We start from the raw sequence: 15,831 nt of genomic DNA on the forward strand, positions 1-15,831 counted from the left end.
CAAGACTCTTATTTAACAACACTGGAGTTCTGATTAAAAAAAGGTTGTGATGGACACACCCTGGGTCAGCCTCCTAGTGACCCAGCAACCAAGCAGAGCCGGTTAGAATGCAGCCAATCAGAAGGGGCTGGTGAGTCAAAAATTTGGAACTTTACAGTTAAACTGTCAGACAGGAATCAATTGGGGTTGGAAAAGTGCCTAGTTAGGGACCTGGGAGAGATAGGGATTGGGGTTGGCTATGCAAGGTGAAATATGCTCAGAGTCGCAAAGTGATTTCATGCTCTTTATTCAGCTCATAGTGGTGAGGAGGAATGAATGAATGTCCCCTCAAAGTATCTGCTTTATATACATTATTTACACAATGGGCTGCACATGATTGGCTAATTCCAGGATTCTACTGTAGGCCAATCAGGTTGTGGATTCACTTCTATCTGGAGCATGATTGGGTGGTTCCTGCTAACCAATCATACTGCTGCATTGTTCTAGGACCAATCAGACTGCTGCATTCTGAATCCTATTGTTCTAGGACCAATCAGACTGCTGCCTTTTGGAGCCTATTGTTCTAGGACCAATCAGACTGCTGCAGTTTGGATCCTATTCAACTCAGTACATAACACCCCTCCCCTCTAAGTTCCAGTCCTGCCCGGAAGGTCGCATTCATAGTCCTCAAGGTACGCCGGTGGCCTACGTGTGCGTTGCGGCCTGGGGTGTTCCCTGGTCCGGGGTTCAGGTTCTGGCTCGTGTTCCAAGGATGGGGCTGTTTGGTCTGGCGCAACCGGCTCGCTCAGTCGTGGTTCTGGTTCCGGTGTCCTTTCGGCCTCGCGGGTCCTCTCTGTATTTACTGATTCTGCCTCTCCTGCTTGCCCCTGCTGCTCTATGGGCCTCACTGCCCCACTGTTCCCTTGGGACTCCTCTGACCTGTCCTCCTCCTCCTGGTTTTCTCCCGGGAATCGTCGCCGTATCTGGTCGCAGTGGCGGCGCCAGCATTGCCCCCCATCTGTTAGCACCTCGTACGACACGGGGCCCGTGACCCTGGTGACTGTGGCAGGTACCCATGCAGGGCCTGCCCCAAAATTCTTTGCGTACACTGGGTCCTGGGCCTCGAAGGTCCGGGGGTTCCTGCCTTCCCCCACCACTACCTCATCCTGAGCTCTATCGGGGTGAAGGCGGTCCAATCTGATTGCCAGGCGCCGACCCATTAGTAGTTCAGCGGGGCTCCGGCCAGTCGTTGAGCTGGGGGTGCTGTGCTGTGCTAGAAGGAATGTGGCAAGGCGGTACTCCCAATCCCCTTGCGTCATGCGGCGAAGGGTGTCCTTGGTGGTCCGCACCATGCGTTCTGCTTGGCCATTGGTGGCAGGGTGGAATGGCGCCGAACGGATGTGGCGGATGGCGTTCTGCACTGTGAAGGTTTGAAATTCTCCTGATGTAAATGCAGTCCCGTTGTCTGAGACGAGAGTGTCAGGGAGCCCGTGGGTTGCAAACAGCCTGCGTAGTACCCGGATGGCTGTGGACGTAGAAGTGGACGGTACCAGTGCGACTTCCAGCCATTTGGTGTAGGAGTCCACCACTATGAAGAATGTTTTCCCCTGAAAGGGGCCAGCGAAGTCCACATGCAGGCGTGACCATGGTGCTCGGGCGGACTCCCAGGACTGGACTGGGGCCCTTGGGGGATCTGGGCGGGATTCCTGGCAGGCCTGGCAGTGTTTGACCCAGGCCTCTATCTCTCCGTCGATCCCCGGCCACCACACATAACTCCTGGCAAGGGCCTTCATTCTTACTACCCCTGGGTGTGTCTCGTGTAGGGCTGTGAGGACCCTTTTGCGGAGGGGCTGGGGAACAACGACCCTGCTTCCCCATAACAGGCACCCCTTGTGGGCTGACAGTTCATGTTTGCGGGTTGTGTAGCCGGCGAATTCTGGCCCGGGGCTGCGGCTGGGCCATCCCCTCCACACCCAGTCCAGGACCCGGGAGATGACCCTATCTTTCTTGGAATGGTGTGCAACTTCTTGTGCCTGAATGGGGCGGTCAGGAAGCAGCTCCAGGCTCATAACCTCTTGTGCAGGTGCTGGGTCGGGGCCTGTTTCCGGTAGTGGTAGCCTGCTGAGGGCGTCTGCATGGCCCATCGCCTTTCCAGGGCGGTGAATCAGTGCATACTGGTAGCTGGCAAGGAAAATTGACCACCTGAGGACGCGAGGAGACAGCACTTGGGGGCTCTGCTTTTCGGGGGCAAACAAGCCAAGCAACGGCTTGTGGTCAGTCACCACGGTGAAGGGCCGCCCGTACAAGAAATCATGGAATTTTTTTACTCCCTTCACGATTGCCAGACCCTCCTTGTCAATTTGCGAGTAGTTCCGCTCGGTTTCGTTGAGTGTCTGGGAAAAGTATGCTACCGGTACCTCTCTTCCATCCGGGAGTTGGTGTCCCAGGACAGCGCCGATGCCATAGGGCGAGGCGTCGCATGCTAGCACCACCGGCAGCCTCTCGTCGAAGTGTGCCAAGACCGAGTTTGAGACAAGCAAGTCCTTGACTGCCTGGAATGCGGCCTCCTGGCGCTGGCCCCACACCCAAGGGGCCCGCTTGTCCAGGAGTCTGTGTAGGGGCTCCGCTACCGCCGCCTTGTGGGGAAGGAAGGAATGGTAAAAGTTCAATAATCCCAAGAAGGCCTGAAGTTCAGTCTTGTTCTTGGGCGCTGGGGCATCACAAATGGCCCGTACCTTGTCCCCAGTCGGGTGAACCCCTTCTGCATCCACCATAAATCCCAGAAAGTCCACTTGAGGCACTCCTAGTAGACATTTTTCCCACTTCACCTTGAGACCCGCCATCTGGAAACGGTGCAGAACAGTGCGGAGGCGGTCCTCAAACTCCTCTGGTGTGGGCCCGGCAATCAACACATCATCAAAGAAGGGGGTGACACCAGGAATCCCTTTAAGGAGAGAGTCCATTAGATTCTGGAATATGCCTGGTGCCACGCTGACCCCGAATTGCAGCCGCTTTACCCTGAACACTCCTCTGTGCGTCACAATCGTCTGTGCCTCTGCTGTGGCCTCATCTACTGGCAGCTGTTGATATGCTTGGGCCAAGTCCAGCTTGCCAAAAATTTTCGACCCAGCCAGGGTGGCAAGGACATGGCTGACCACTGGCACTGGGTATGCATGGGCCATGAGGGCCTTGTTTATGGTACATTTGTAGTCTGCGCAGATGCGGACCGAACCATTAGGCTTGACGGGTGTGACGATTGGGGTTTCCCAGGGGGCATTAGGCACCGGCTCCAGCACTCCTTGCTCCACGAGTCGGTCCAATTCCTCGTCTATACGGGGTTTCAGGGCGAATGGGACCCGGCGGGCCTTGAGCCTGACTGGTCGTACTGCGGGGTCAAGCTGTAGAGCAATGGGGGGGGGCCCGTATACTGTCCCAATTTCCCATCGAAAACCCCCGGAAACTCCTTGCATATGGCGTCCACGTCCACTTGTAAGCTCATGTGGTTCACCCCGGTGATGGCTAGTCCCAGTGGTCCAAACCATGCCAACCCCAGTAAGCTAATGTAGGGGCCCTTGACCACAAGCAAGTCCAGTTGCCGCGTCCGCCCTCGGTATTGCACCCTGAAGGTCCCTACCCCCATTGTGGGGACCTTACGTTTCTGGAAGTCCCGGAGGGTGAATGGGGCCGGCCTGAGTTTGGGACCCCCAGTAGGACACAGTTTCCTTAAGGTCCTTGCCGAGATTATGGATAGAGTTGAACCCGTGTCAAGCTCCATGCGGCATGGGGCCCCCTCTATCTGTACCTCTACATAAATTTTCTCTACGTTGGGGTGGGGCAACTGGTATACCTGGAAGTCTGTGAGCTCCGTCGAGTTGCCTTGGTGCGTTGGGCCCCGGGACCTGGGGCTCTTGGATTGGTCATCTGATGCCTGGCTTCGGGTGGGCCGAGCCCGACACACCCGGGCGATGTGTCCCAATTTTCTGCACTGCCTGCACTCTGCGTTGCGGAAACGGCAGGTCCTCCTCTCGTGACTTTCTCCACAGCTTGCGCAGTTCCCTCCTTCTCGTCGAGGCAGCTGTGGTATGTGGGCTGCTTGAGTGCGCTGCTGTACTCGGTGCACCTCCTCCCTGTCGGATCCCGAGTCGTTGGTGAGGTCTTCGTGGTGGACCCTCGGTTGGGACGGCTGGCTCAGCCGTGCCTCTTGCGTCGACCTCTCAGCAGCTTCCGTTGCCAGGGCCTCCTCCAGAGCGACCTGGAACGTTAGGTTCTTCTTAGCGTAGAGGCGTCGTTGCAGCTTCTCATCCTTCAGGCCACCGACGAGGCGGTCACGAAGCATGTTCTCCAGCTCTGAGAAGTTGCAGAACCGGGCAGCTTGGCGGAGAGAGGTCACAAACCCAGTTATGGTTTCCCCAGGGGCTTGCCGCTTTGCGTAGAAGGCATTTCGACAAGCCACCACTGAGGGCTGTGGCGAAAAGTGCCCCTTCAGCTGTTCCATTATTGTTTTGTATGGAACAGTAGCGACGTCTTCAGGCGCAAGGAGAGCCCGGGCGATTTCAAATGTCTCCTCTCCGCAGACGCTGAAGAATATTGCCCTCTTCTTGGCGTCTTCTTCATCGGTGACCCCTTTGGCTTCTAGGAGGAAGGTGAAACGGGAGGCGTACGCTTCCCAGTCTCCAGATGCTGGGTTGAATGGCGAGAAGCTGCTGTCAGTTGCCATTCTGAGTTCCTTGTGTCCCGGAGCTGAAGCCTGGATACACGGTGCGAGGCAGCGGTGCGGCAGGTGGCGGTGCTGCGGTGCTGTGTGTGGCAGTCAGCTCAGCGGGATCCCATCCTCGTCGCCAGTGAAATATGCTCAGAGTCGCAAAGTGATTTCATGCTCTTTATTCAGCTCATAGTGGTGAGGAGGAATGAATGAATGTCCCCTCAAAGTATCTGCTTTATATACATTATTTACACAATGGGCTGCACATGATTGGCTAATTCCAGGATTCTACTGTAGGCCAATCAGGTTGTGGATTCACTTCTATCTGGAGCATGATTGGGTGGTTCCTGCTAACCAATCATACTGCTGCATTGTTCTAGGACCAATCAGACTGCTGCATTCTGAATCCTATTGTTCTAGGACCAATCAGACTGCTGCCTTTTGGAGCCTATTGTTCTAGGACCAATCAGACTGCTGCAGTTTGGATCCTATTCAACTCAGTACATAACACAAGGCAACCTGGTTTAATTCCCCGAGAGAAAGTAAGAATTCTAGAAGGGCCTCAGAGAGCATTGCCGGTGTAGTAATATTTATAGCTAGTGTGGAAATAGTCCATCCTGAGACAAGTTTTAAATAAGAGTACTGAATAAGGTTTTATAGTTTTCTGTAAAGTGTGTTTGTCTGAAGCTAAGAATTGTGCCTCTCATGCATAACCTCACTGAGTGCAATTAAATAAAAAGTCTACGTTTCTTTCAGAAGTGCCTCCTCATATTTCAAACCACTTGGTGTGAGGAATAAGTGGACACAGGGCATCCTTCACACAAGTAAAACAGTGGTTGCAGTATAATAAAGAAATGATACCACAAACAGTTTCTAACAAGGAGAGTTGAAACTTTTGAACACCCAGAAAATCCAGCTCCCATCTTCCGTGAGGGAGTCTGTCACAGAGGTCTTGCCAAGACATTGGTATTGAGTGCAGGGGGTGGAGGGAGGCCATATTTATGTACTTTTATTAAAGTCTCCAAGTAATTTCCACATGTGTTGAGATCTGGAGAAAAGAGCCCCTTCAAATAGTTTCTTCAAACAAGGGTTGTTAAAGTCCTTGAAATCTCACTTTGATGGCTGTCTTTTTTACCATCAAGCTATATGGAAATTTTGTGAAATGCCTAAATAACTTAATAAATTATCTTCCTTGGTTGCTTCCAGATGGAGATTGTCTGCTCTATGCTGCATTTCTGCGATCCCAATACACATCACCTGTTTACTGGGCCTTGCTACTATTGTGGGATACAAAGGTGATTAACAGATTTGTAACAAATGCATGCAGACTCTTCCCCCATTCCTCTTCTTTCTAGAGCTAAGTTTAAAATATTGAAAAGAAGGTCAGCCTTAAGTTTTCATCTTAAGCATAATCTTAAGGAAGTAATCAGCTGAACTCGGTGAGATTTAAATTGTGGATGGACATGTTCAGATAGAACAGGCTACTTGCGCCCAAGTGCTTGCAGTGATCTGGTCATACGGATGCTTCAGCATCAGGTTGGATGTGAGGGCGAACTGGCTGCGACATCTGTCACCCCATTGATCACCAGGGTTGATTCGGCTGATCTGGCTGGCTAGGCGGGTGTCCCCTTCCTCCCTCACTGCTCCATGTGCGTCCCTCCTGAAGCTGCGTGCTCGGTGGAAGAGGACGACCATCCCAGATAGAAGGAGTGTACCGTTCTTCGATCAAGGGTATACGATAGCTTCAGCATCAGGCAGGGTGGCTACCTGCACATCACCAAAAAAGAAGAATCACATAAACAAAAGAGGACGAAAGAGGACACAAATTTGCATAAAATTAGGATGTGCTAATTTATATACATAGATGCAAATGTAGAAATAGTTACTGTAATTTAAATAGAAATACAATACATCTCAGCATTGTGGGGAAGATAGTAGTCAGGTGACCTGTGCACCTGCTCAGTCTGCTGTCCAGGTACAAACTGTTGATAGTAAATTTCATGGCTTCTCCATCTTTCAATCAGAGTTGGACTGCTTCAGACAGGGGGCATTCTCAAACAGGGCTGATGTCTGATGGCCCTTCAGAGAGAGGAGTGTCCTCTGCAAAGAAGGACACACGGCCACCCTGTTGTCTTGTTAAACTGCTTTGTATTTGCCTTTGACTTTAAAAATAAAGCGCATGTTACAATAATGTCACTTTCCGGTTGGCACTCTAGTTCAATAGGTGCTGATCTCTAAATGGCAGCAAGATGGCGATGGAGAATAAGGAAACAGAGGATACATGTCGGAAAAAGAAGGGCCTGAGCTATAGCTGCCCTATAACAAAGCCTCTTGCCCAGGGAGCCTCAAATGAAATTACTGCACTACACAAGTCTAAGGGTCAAATGACATATGATATGTGATCACTCAACCTCCTGCAGTTTTTTTTTTAAAAGGTTAATAGCAGGCGCCTTTTTGAAATTAGAACCAGTTTACACAGCCCCTTGGGCTTGTGGCAAACCTGCCCATTTTCATTCTGAGGGCAAAGAGTGCTTATGATAAACCAGTTCTGTGAATGGCTCTTAATAATAACAACAGACTATTAGCTATGATCGTCCAATGGAATCCGCTGAGGGCCAGGTGCCAGAGGACAAACAATGGGGAAGACTGATGCCTTCACGCCCCACTTATGGGCTTCCAAGAAGCATTTGAGTGATGGCTTCTGGAAGCAAGGTTCTAAAACAGATGGATCCTGGGTGTCTGATCCAATTGGGCTTGTCTTCTGTTTTGAGACTAAAAGTTCCCATATCACTTAAACCCTCACAGCAGGAGCATAACTGAAAAACTGGGATCTGAAATTCATGATGAGCCACCCACACGCCCAGTTCACCACAAGCACATTTTGTACCTGGGGCAAGTGGGGGCAGTTTGTGATTCTTGCCCCAACAACTACTGTATGTCCATTGCTGTTTCAGGCACTATGTGGCAATGTGCGTGTTTCAAGCACCTACTGGACACTGCCTTGAAAATAAACAATTGTGAGTATTGCAGCCCACCTAAAAATAAAACCTGCACTACACCATATTCATATGAAAAGTTTCTAAAAGCTGTTAATTTATTTTATTTTATTTTTTACAGACTGACTGTTTATGAATTACCACCCTGGCATGAAAACGAACCTATCCCCCCACCCGTTTTTTAAGGCAAGTGAATGCAAGGTGTTTCTGTAGCAATGGCTCACAAACATTTGCTTTGAAAGTGTTTAGCTCTATTTATATTATTTTAAAAGCGAAGCTGGAATGCATACACCCTGATATTTTAAAGGATGAATTGCTGTTCTCCATTAGTTACTTGAGAACCAGATATTGCATGGCTCAAGGCTAGGAGGCCTATAGTACTAATAATACAATCCTGTGGTGGTGGTAGATATAATAGAATCATAAAGTTGGAAGGGACCCAATGGACCATCTAGTCCAACCCCCTGCAATGCAGGAATATGCAGCTGACCCATACAAGGATTGAACCTGCAACCTTGGTGTTATCAGCACCATGCTCTAACCAACTGAGCTATCCAGGCAGTGTTAGTATGTTTGTATCACCTGGAACAGGATAAATTCTCAGAGCACTGATAACAGCTTCTAGGAACTGGAATCCAAGAAGATAACTAGGTTCCCACAAGAGCCTGCCTCTTCAGCGATAGTCAAAACAAAATAAAAAAATTCCTTCCAGTAGCACCTTAAAGACCAACTAGTTAGCAGCCCCACTGTTATCTTTCATCTGAATGGAGGACCTTATCATTAGGTGTTCTTGGGAAATGAAGATAATACCAGTCTTACAGTATATCAAAGGTTTTGGCATTCAACTGGTCAAATTCTTTATTTGCTGCCTCCCATGCTTTATAAATTTCATTTCTTTCATTTTCATCAGTGCTGCTATCAGATGTGATGTCGGCTGCTTTTGGTTTCCAGGGGGTGGGGTGGGGAGGTATGGGGGGCTGATACCGGGGAACGTTGGACAGTCACTCAAAAATAAAAATAAAAAGAGGACAAAAGAAAACACATTTGCATAAGATACTATATGCTAATTTATATGCATATAGATGCAAAGTTAGAAATAATTACTGTAACTGAGAAAGAAAAGCATCTCATCATAGTGTGGAAGACAGCGACCAAGTGACCTGTGTACCTGCTCAGTCTACTGCCAAGGAGGTTGATGTGCAACTTTCAGACCCCTTCTCTAGAGATGGACAAATCTGTGAATTCTAGTTTTTCTCAGATTCTCATTTTTTTAAAACCTTAAATTCAGCCCTCTCCATTTCTGTACAGTTTGCTTTAAGAAAAACAAAAACAAAATCCAAAACTCAGCATGAAAAAGCAGACCCATTTTGAATATACATTTTGTACGCAATTTTGCCTAATATACATAGTTTGCAAGCAATTCCCCCTAGTGTACTGAATTTTCCTGAATTATTTTCCACCAATATATGCATTAGTGTGTGCACTCTTCTCTAATATACACATTTTTGTATGCATCTTTTGTTTGTTGGAAAACTGCACTACAGAAGTGAGGATTTTGAAGGACAGATGCATGTTAGTTTGCACAGTGGTTTGGGAAGTGTGAATTAAGTAGGTGCACTTTAAAATGTGAATGTAATTTCTTTCCCACCTCTACCTTGCTTTCTCTTCTTATGGTTATTTATCTTTAAATCAGGCTTGGATCAGACAGCTCTTCAAATAAAGTAGGACACAGCCATAATATATGCCAAGCAGGTTAGGGAGGATACCATATTCACTTGGTCAAGGTCACTATTTTCGTCCATAAAAGACTGTAATTAAATTCCACACTCTCCTATGAACTCAATCCCTGTGATTCTTCTGCCTCTCCCATATTTATGAATACCCACAGGACTTCCATGCACGTGAAACTATTGGAAGGCAGTGACTACGACACTGTAAACCTCTCCTTATCATGAGCTGTGCAGAATAATGCAAACAATATTGTGAGTGTAATTCATGGAATTAAAAATTAATAAAATAAATGTGTAGTGTGCTGTTTGAAAAACCTAGAGGCCATTGCAGTTTTACTCCTTGAAGGAAGTGTACACCCATTAAGAAATGCAGCTGGAATTTTGTTAAGAGAGTCGTTAATATAAGAGGTGGATGATAATTCATTGCCCTTTCTTTGTGCTGTGTGACTCCGACACTCCTGAGAGAAGTGAAGCAGCAAAAAACCTTTCTAAGTGAGGAAAACTTGCTCAGTCTCTACAGAGAAGGGCCATATTAGAGCTCTGGACTGTGTATGTGTGAGAGAGGGTCGATGGGGGTAGGGCAGGCTATTTTTACCTAATTCTTTGCTGAGAGGAAAGTAAGTTAGATGAATATTTTTACTAAAGAGGAGTCTGCTTTCTGGAACTGGGCCTAAGGAAGGGCAGTCCCTCTCTTTTAACTGACCGACTTGTAAGATATGCCTTTCAAGCTCACCCTCCTCCTTCACTCAATCCTTTCTAATGTTTCTTCATGCTTAATGCTAGCTCAGCTGTAGTAGTTGGGCTACATCTCCCAGGCCCCTGCAGCCTGAGGGATGGTGTTATATTCAACCTCTTTCCTGTCCCCAGGAACTGGATCTGTCAGCAGAGAACAGCTAAAAATACCCTCATTTCCTTTAGAAATCAAGGATGCACATTGCCTGAACCTGGGCCTGCCCACCTCATGAGTGCCTAATCCTATCAACACATACCTCTTTGGCTATGTTTGTATCACCCCGCCCCATCCACACACAGCCAAGAAACCTAATTCCCTTCATAGAAAATTAACTGTCTGCTTAAATCTCTCCTGCACACTTAAGTAAGGATGAATTCTTCCAGTGCTCAAAGTTTTACTAAAGGTGCAGTTCTCCTATAGCTCAGAATACCTCCATTCTTATGAAGGGATGTACTGTTCAACTTAGTCCTACTTAAAGTAAAGGTAAAGGGATCCCTGACTGTTAGGTCCAGTCGCGGACGACTCTGGGGTTGCGATGCTCATCTCGCTTTACTGGCTGAGGGAGCTGGCATACAGCTTCTGAGTCATGTGGCCAGCATGACTAAGCTGCTTCTGGTGAACCAGAGCAGCACACGGAAACGCCGTTTACCCTCCCGCCGGAGTGGTACCTACTTATCTACTTGCACTTTGACATGCTTTAGAACTGCTAGGTTGGCAGGAGCAGGGACCGAGCAATGGGCGCTCACCCCGTCGCGGGGATTTGAACCGCCAACCTTCTGATCGGCAAGCCCTAGGCTCTGTGGTTTAGACCACAGCATCACCCGCATAAAGTAGATCTACTGAAATTAATGTGCTTAAGTTACTCATATTCACTAATTTTAACAGATCTACTCTGAGTAGGATTAACTGTGGCTGCAACCCAAAAAGAACCCATGTTTGAAAGAATTTTGGACTGTGGCCCATCTGCACTATACATTTAAAACAGTATCATACCACTTTAAATAGTCATGGCTTCCCACAAAGAATCCTAGGGACTGTTAAGGATGATGAGAATTGTTAGGAGACCTCTATTCTACCCCCACAGCTACATGACTCAAACATCCTGGAAAAATTATATTTCCCAAAATACCTAACACCTGGGATAGTGCCATTGTTGAATGCTGGAAAAGGAGAAGGTACAAACTCTCTGGCTCATTTTTCATCTGAAGAACTGTCAGGGACATGATGCTCACTTAACAATGCAGCCAAGCATATTTAACGGAACAAAACTGTATTATGAGCCTGATAAGCGTGAACTTTGGTGACATCACTAAACAAATTAGTGAGTTCAGATTACCGAAGCCTTTAAATGAATGATTTGTCAACAGGAGGGTGAAGAGTTGAAATAATTGCCATACAGACTTGCAGGGGTGAGATGTACATGTTTCAAGTGCAGAGCATGGTGCAAAACAATGTGCATAGAACTTGAAATAGGGTCAAAACGATGGTGTTGAGCAAAAAAAATCAACTTCCTGAAGTATATTTCCCTTTTGGTTAAAAGGTTTTCTTACACCCAGAAGGACTTCTTGGCTTTCTTTTGAGTTAGAGTTAGATTTGCCATGCAGTTAGATTCAACATGTGGACATAGTAATAGAGGACTTGGCCCTTACATTGGGATAGGGGGCTCATTGTCATTGGTAGGCCCTCAAAATGTTGTTCTGCCAAGTGGAGAAATATAACAAGCAAAAGCTGATGGTAACAATGTGGGGCCCTGTTAATGAAACTGTGTATCTTTTGTAGGATTCCAAGGATTAGTGGAAATAGGAGGCTAAAAACACACCCAAGGACTCTGTTCCATATCTTCATCAAGTACTTGTCTTAGGAAATGACGGTCCTTTCCAGCCCCCATGCAATAATAGGTTGCATTTGGTATAGGGTTGCCGTATTTCACAAAGTGAAAATCCGGACACAAAAGTTGTTGAGTTGTTGTTGATTTGCAAAAACCAACACTTCCGATATGGGTGACGTTTTACCAACTGTATTAGCTACACAACAAATATTAGACATAAAATAGATATACACAATCAATAAGGCAAAATATTATGCATTTAAGCACTATAATAGCATAACCCTTGCCAGAGCATTCCATTCTTATGAAAGGTCACTCTTGGAGCAGGATTCTCTCTGTCTCTCTCTGTTCACAAGGTCTGGGTTGGAACCTCTGACTGCGTTGAGATTTACATTCTGGTCTCAGATCCCCTTGGTCTCTATAGTGCTCCAGTCTCCCAAATTTATACTATCTGAGCATTGGAATATGACAGGCACCCTTGTCTCTGTGGTCAGCCAGGAGAAGTACCAATGGCATCATCACGTACCACTCTAAGGTATGTCAAAAAGTTGGCAAGCTGTCCTCTTCTATTATTAGCACGAGAAGCACTAGTCCCTGTCATTCTCATGGCTTTGATCCTGTAAACCCATGAATCAATCATCAATCCTGGCAATTAGCCCAAAGTGACCTCATGGCCTGGTAAGGTAAGGTTACCTCACTGCCTTATCTCTATAGTCAAAAAATAAGCTCATCTTCCATTATATAACACCTACCACATAAACACAACCGAACAAGCCAAAATATTGTCTATTATGCAAATTCAGGCTCTTATGGAAGCCATCAATAAGGCACCAGGGATATAATTTTTGGATACCACTTATCTCTTCATAATCAAAATACTGTATACTTCCACACATTTCCATCACACATTAACATCAGACTCCTCCTCATTGAGGTGGATTAAAATACTACTTTCCCTCATTGTACAAGAACATTGTGGTTTCCTAGTCTTTGCTGTTCTAAGGCATGGTCCGTTTTTGCACTGGAAACCCATGAAACAGATTTTTTTTTTTTTATTTGCAAGGAAGGCAGACTCTGTTTTTAATTGAATTTCCAGCTCAGTTCCAAACCACAACTTCTTTAGTAAGAGACCATGGTATTTGTAGAAAATCTCATAATTTAGGGCTACAGCCGTAAGGCTTTGACGGAGGTAGGGATTCAAGTCCCTTGTGGCTTCTGCATAATGCCTCATCTTCAAATTCCTGAGTCATGGTTTTCAATCCTTGGTTGTGAGGTTTGGATTTACACATCATGTCTTATGCTAACATAGGAGTTTTTACACTAGTGAAACAAATATGACAAAAACCAGAACGCTACCTTTTTTTTAGTTTGGGGGCAACCCACTCTTTCCCTCTGTCTTCAGTTGCTTAGTGAAGGCTTCAGTGGGGAAGTCTGGGGACTGTTTTTTATGGTTGCTAAGCAACTGTAGCCATCTCTTTCCTCTCTGGCATTGTCAAAGTGGCTGACTATATATGGAACAAAGGGTAATAATGGTTAAGAAGATGTCTAACTTGGGTAGCAGCTATGGCAGAGGTGCCATGTGGGAACGAACAGTTCAAATGTCATGGAGATATGTAGCCGGGCCCTTACTCCTTTAGAATCATATCCAATGTTTTATTGTTATTTATTATGCTGCTTACATGTCAAAGTGGCCTCTACACAGGTAGCTGTGGACCTCTCCTAGGTAGTACTGTACATAGCTATGGTTTGGGTGTTCACTTTCCTATATTTTTCATGTTCCTGCATTATTTAGGCTTTAAATGCACAAATATAAAACCAAACAAATTACTGAAATGTTTTCAGAAACTAAATGGAAGCCAGTGCATTTGACTTCTTTGTGCATAACTACTAACACAGATATTTTTGCATTATTTATGTATTTTTATATTAATTCACAGACTCGTCCCCTTGAAGGAAAGGAAAGGCACCAAAATTCAGCCACTCCTAAGGTAGAGCGTGTACAGAAATAATTCCCTTCAGTCTTCCAGGGACAGTTGGAGTTGGCTGAATCTGGTTGATTCAATATTTTATGGTTTGGGTTGTGTGGTGTTTTTGTTTTGTTTTTGTATTGTATTGTATTGTATTGTCTTGTTTAATTCTTTTTCTTTTCTTTTGTAATCTTTAAACGGCTAATAAATAATAATTATTTTTTTAAAAAAATGAGTTGGCTGAATCTGACCTACAAACTGGTTTTGGGCCAAGAATCAGAACGGGTGATATAAGAACAGCTGCAGATCTGGGTCTCTTTTCCTGCTATTCTCTGTGGTATCTACTGCAAGCAATGCACCTTATGCTGTCATCACACAGTGTGTCTCCCCTAGCCTACCAGCTGCTGATGTCAGGTAGAGACAATGGGACACACAGTGCAATGGCCAACATACAGTTGGCCCCGGAGAAGAAACTGCTTCTTCAACCACCACACAGTCAAACGATGGCATTTGCTCCCACAAGATTTAGTGATTGCCATCAGCTTGGATGGCTTTAAAAGGGGTTAGATTAAATCATGAAGGATAAGGCTTCAATGGGTCCAGTATCAGAGGAAGGATGTCTGAATTGCTGGGGAACATGAGCAGGGAGAATGCTATAGCACTCATGTCCTGCTTGGAGGGGAGGACCTGATTATTAGCAGCTATGAGAACAGGATGCTGAAATATATCACCCTGTGGTCTGATCAAGGGCTCTTACATTCAGAACCCCAAACCAAGGCTTGCAAAAAGCACTCACAGAAGCAAACAACACGTGGCAAGTAAGTCAGCTTCTCATCTTGTTTCAGAAATCCTGTAGCTTGGCTAGGGACCATTTCCTACTAAGGTCTGTCACCATATATCTGGCAGGAAACATTCCCTTTCCTCTTTATCCAATGGCTAAAACTAATCCATGGAGGATTATTCATATAAACTGCGGATGGCAATGCACCTTAAGCATGAATATGACAGGTCATAGTTTCCTGCAAATCAAACTTAAGCTTGCAAAGTCCCATCTCATCCGAGGGTTTAAATTGGATTAGTTATTTTTAAACCTCACAGAAGGGGCATTAAAATGTGCTTTTCCAGCAGCCATAAGCAATTCCTGCCGTAGGGCATGGGCTGCTCTGCTCATAATTCCTCTCCCTATCCCTTTAAATAACCCCAAGTGATGAGACAGAAAATAATATGCCAAGGCACAGCAAGGCACTCTACTTGCCTTTGCTGATTGTTGGCTTTAGAGAATTCAGATTTCACTTGTGGGTGGGGGTTTGTTTTGTTTCACAATCCAGGATCTGCTGTTCTACCAGAATTCAGCAGGATATATATATATATATATATATATATATATATATATATATATATATGTATATGAAACCAACAACCCTCAGTCCTACCCATAACTCCTTAAAGAGATCGTTACTGGAATGAATACTCTAAAAAGTTGAAGGTAGCATGCAACTCAGTCACCTAAGAATCACCAGGTTATAAAACCACCTAAATCCTATCCTATCCTATCCTTTCCTTCCTTCCTTCCTTCCTTCCTTCCTTCCTTCCTTCCTTCCTTCCCTTTCTTGTTACGTTCTGATCTGGAAACCACTGCTGCCATTGTTAGCTTTGAGCCCCTCCACGACTCTGCAATTTCTGGCCAAGTTAAGTAGGGGCTCTAGTTTAACTCTTACATTTAATACCTTGGGTTTGTTATGCAGTATCTCCTTTGCAATTGCAATATCAAGACAAGAGCCTCAAGATTTGATATGCGCATTCCTGGCAAAATGTGTCCACATTTGAATACCCACCCTATCCACCCACCTGTTTTTATGGGGAAAGTACAACTTTATAAATGTCTGCAATTTTTAG

General features: G+C 45.9%; 3 long non-coding RNA genes across 6 annotated transcripts in view; 2 read left to right on the top strand and 1 right to left on the bottom strand.

Moving 5' to 3' along the window:
- Positions 1-15,831, top strand: part of LOC309336458 — a 68,323-nt gene that overhangs the window by 38,555 nt on the left and 13,937 nt on the right. The gene's annotated exons all lie outside the window — the stretch shown is intronic.
- LOC309336457 lies at positions 153-14,019 on the top strand. 4 transcript variants are annotated; one of them, XR_014154016.1, is made up of 7 exons: positions 153-245; positions 5,196-5,647; positions 7,636-7,698; positions 7,799-7,863; positions 9,371-9,659; positions 12,325-12,503; positions 13,906-14,019. It is a non-coding gene; the product is annotated as an uncharacterized lncRNA (long non-coding RNA). The 4 variants fall into 4 exon arrangements; XR_014154017.1 differs by having other exon boundaries at positions 12,393-12,503; XR_014154018.1 differs by having other exon boundaries at positions 5,196-5,320.
- On the bottom strand, positions 11,394-13,691 carry LOC309336477. The gene is made up of 2 exons (XR_014154047.1): positions 13,325-13,691; positions 11,394-12,164 (listed from the first exon to the last, which is right to left on the bottom strand). It is a non-coding gene; the product is annotated as an uncharacterized lncRNA (long non-coding RNA).

This window comes from Podarcis erhardii (assembly GCF_964252035.2).
Source record: "Podarcis erhardii genome assembly, chromosome: 2".
NCBI lineage: Eukaryota > Metazoa > Chordata > Lepidosauria > Squamata > Lacertidae > Podarcis > Podarcis erhardii.